At 45.7% G+C, this 4,119-nt stretch overlaps 1 pseudogene; it reads left to right on the top strand.

Annotated features, from left to right (window-relative positions):
* The first annotated feature begins 1,921 nt into the window (after positions 1-1,921).
* LOC103210005 lies at positions 1,922-2,956 on the top strand (annotated as a pseudogene).
* The last annotated feature ends 1,163 nt before the right edge of the window (positions 2,957-4,119 follow it).

The raw sequence follows: 4,119 nt of genomic DNA, 5'->3' as shown, positions 1-4,119 counted from the left end.
TTGGAAACCCAAGGGGGAGGGGTTGCTATGAGTCAGAGACGACTTGATGGCACATAACAACAACAATTGTTTCATTTTAAAAAATTGTCAAAGGATTATTTTGTTTAAGGTTTAAGGCCTGAAGATTATTTCAGGGCAATAGTTTCAGGAATGCATCCAGCCTTAATGGCTCCAGAAAATCTGGATTCCATGAGAATTTGCAGTTATGCAGAATCTGACTTTTGATGGAATAATTTATTTTTCCTATAAGATTTCTCTTGTCACTCGTCCGTCAGTTTGTAATGCTGTGGTAGCTTTTGTGTTACTATGATGCTTGAAGCTATGCCACTGGTATTTCAAATATAAGCAGAATTATCTATGGTAGACAAGTTTCAACAGAGCTTCCAGACTAAGACAGATGAGTGCATAAAGGGCATGGGGGCAACATCCTCTGACCTCCTCTAACTTCACAATGGGGAGAGAAAAGGATCAGCAGCAACAACTCAAGGCGGATTCCTACGAGGCAAAAGTCAGACATGCCACCACCCTCCAAACATTCTACCATTTCTGACACCAACTGTCCCTCTCACAGCACTTTCTGCTTCTCTGCTAGTTTCAATAATTTGTTGCAATGGCCACAAAGAACTCATAGGCAATACTCGAAATTATGGGGGTTTTAAGTAAGCAACAGGTTACAATTCAGGTACAGGAACACTCAGGATACAATTCTGTGATCAGGACAGCCTCCCCTCTGCCATGCCCACAAGCAGACCTCTGTTTGATCCTCAGCCTCTTGGCCTGGCCTCCATCATACTCAAGCAAGTGTTTCAAAGCTCTTTTAACTCTGCCAATAGGTGCATCTAGGTGCAACCCACTCCAACAGTAAGCTTCCTTCCCAAGGGCACTCAGCCTTCTTACACCATGGGTTGGCAAGCCTACCATTCACTGTCATGTTGGTCTCTCAGTTCTGCTGCAGCTGTCTTTCTGCCATCTCTCTGCTGCCATCTCAGCCCAGGGATCTCAGGTCTAAGGACATTCTCCACTCTTGGTTCTTCTCTGTCTTAATGGTACTGAAATGCCACCTTCTATTCTGCAAGGGCTCATTTTAAGTTCAGCAGAAGGACAAAACTGACCAATCCCCACATTAGGTTTCCATTTCTTATTTCCAGGGAGCTCTGGTGGTGTAATGCCTAAGGCATTTGACTGCTGACCAGAAGTCTGGTAGTTCAAACCCACCAGCCACTCCTCAGAAGAAAGAATGGGCAATCTACTTCAGTAGTGATACTGCCTCAGAAACCAAAGGAGGGGTCGCTATCCCACATAGGTGCCATGTACCTTATTTACATTACTAACAATCTATCCAGTCTTCCTGGTGGGCCACAAGCACCTCATATTTACATAGTTCCACCTTGTCATCTGATGGGAATCACAAAACCATGGCTAGAAGAGCCATAAAGCAACTCACTGCACCAGTAGGAAGAGGGACATGGCCAGGTCCACTTCTGAAAAAAAGATGGCCACTGAAAATCTTATGAATAGCAGGGAAACATTGTTTGACATAGTACCAGAAGATGAACCCCTCAGGTTGGAAGGCACTCAGAATACAACTAGGGAAGATCTGCCTTCGTAAAGTAGAGTTGACCTTAATGAAATGGAAGGAGTAAAGCTTTTGGGAACTTCAATTGTGTAGTACAGCTCAAAATGAGAAGAAACAGCTGCAAATATCCATTAATAATTGGAACATGGAATGTACAAAGTATGAATCTATGAAAATTGCAAATTCTCAAAAATGAAATGGGCCACATAACGACCAATATCCCAGGCCTTCCTTGCGTTCTGGGAATGACAAATTGAAGAAGAAGGCATCATACTCATCATCAAAAAGAACATTTCACTCTTCCAGTCCTGCTCAAGCCTCTGTTCTCTTCACGTCACCACCAGCATGAAGCCTACCCTGCTGCATGGCCATTAGTGGTCCATTATGCAGATCAAATACAACCGTGAAAGGGACCCCTTCTTCACCATGGCCAAAGACCCTATCGTCAATGTATGGTACTCCATGAATGGGGAGAGTCTGGGCACCTACATGGGCCACACAGGAGCTGTATGGTGTGTGGACACCAACTGGGACACCAAGCACGTCCTCAGACTCAGCTGATAACAACTCTTGTCACTGGGATTGTGAAAGAGGGGAGCAGCTGGCCCTACTCAAGGCCAACTCAGCTGTCCAGACCTGTGGCTTTGCCTTTGAGGGCAACATCATCATGTTCTCCACAGAAAAGCAGATGGGCTACCAGTGCTTTGTGGTCTTCTTTGACCCGCCAGACCCAAGATAGGTCAACAACAATGAGCCTTACATGAAGATCCTGTGCAGCGACTCCAAGGTCACCTGTGCTGTTTGGGGGCCCCTGGGAGAGTGCATCATCTCAGGCCACGAGAGTGGAGAACTCAACCAGTATAGTGCCAAGTCTGGAGAGGTATTGGTGAATGTTAAGGAGCACTCCCAGCAGATCAATAACATCCAGTTATCCAAGTACATGACCACGTTTGTCCCCTCATTGAAGGACAACACATCCAAGCTCTTTAACTCCACCACCCTCAAACACCAGAAGACTTTCCAAACAGAATGTCCCATCAACTCAGCTGCCCTTTCTCCCAACTATGAACAAGTGGTGCTAGGTGGTAGACAAGAAGCCATAGATGTAACCACAACCTCCACCAAAATTGGAAAATTTGAAGCCAGGTTCTTCCACTTAGCCTCTGAAGAAGAGTTTGGAAGAGTCAAGGGTCACTTTGGATCTATCAACAGTGTCGCTTTCCACCCTGATGGCAAGAGCTTTAGCAGTGGCAGTGAATATGTTATGTCTGCATCCACTACTTCAACCCACAGTACTTTGAGTTTGAGTTTGAAGTTGAAGAAGCTAGATCTCCATTCAGGCTGCTCACAGAAAGTTTAGGACTTGGAGAAATAAATTAGTCTGGAAATGAAAAAAAAAAAAAAGAACATTTCAAGCTCTATCCTGAAGGGACTTCTGACATGATGGCAGACTAGGTACATAAGCTACACAGACCCTGTTCAACAAAGAAACAAGAAACCAATTGACACAGATACAGAAAATAATTCTAGAACCCAGAGTTTTGGAAGGAGGGAAAAAGTAGTGGATTAAATACAAACTAGTAGAAGGACCTGAATGAAAACTTTGAATAAGGAGACAAAAGAAATGTGGACTGTAGACCATAGTGGCAACACAGCCAGTTTGAATTTTTACAAGTGGTGTTAGGACTGGGGCAACAACCTAAGAATCAGCCCTGCTCACCAAGGACTGCATGGACAACTGCACTGGTGCAGATGATTAGAAAGGAAATTGGCAAATAAGGAGACAAACTAAAGTGTGGACTTGCAGCTGTTCTGAGGGTGCAGCCATTTTGAATATTTGCAAGCAGTGCAGCCATTTTGGATATCTAAAAGTGGCATTCTCATCCCAGTGACCTAAGAATAGGCTACGTTTGCCAAGGGCAGCATAAGACAACCACACTGGAGGCTGACAACTGGAAAGGTGTGGTATTCCCCTTGTTACTCTTATACCCTTGTGGTAATTAAGGTTGTGTGAGTCAGATCCAGGGTTACAGGTTAGGAGAGATAACTCAGGGATGCCCAAAGCAGCAGGCCGGAAGAGCAGGAGAAAGGGGATTAAAAGGCAGGAACCCGGACAGAAGAGCAGTCAGCCCCAGTGATACAGGTGAGGAGAGACAACTGAGGAATGCCCAAAGCAGCAGGCAGGAAGAGCAGGAGAAAGGGGATTACAAGCCAGGAAGGCAGAGAGAAGAGCAATCAGCCGAAGAGATTAGGTGAGGAGAGGAAACTCAGGCCCACCCAGAGCAGCAGATGGGAAAGCAGGAGAAAGGGGATAAAAGCCAGGAACCCGGACAGAAAAGCAGTCAGCCCCAGGGATACAGGTGAGGAGAGACAACTCAGGGACGCCCAAAGCAGGCCAGAAGAGCAGGAGAAAGGGGATTAAAAGCCAGGAAGCCAGACAGAGAAATAGTCAGCCACAGGGACCCAGGTGGGGGTGATACGAGAGGTCTCCAACAGCAAGACAAACTTGTCTGTCGGTTTGTCCTACTGTGGTGACATGTAGA

This window comes from Orycteropus afer, unplaced genomic scaffold (assembly GCF_000298275.1).
Source record: "Orycteropus afer afer isolate SDZICR_OR568_19922 unplaced genomic scaffold, OryAfe1.0 scaffold00547, whole genome shotgun sequence".
Taxonomy (NCBI): Eukaryota; Metazoa; Chordata; class Mammalia; order Tubulidentata; family Orycteropodidae; genus Orycteropus; species Orycteropus afer.
This window is presented reverse-complemented; position numbering and strand designations above follow the sequence as displayed.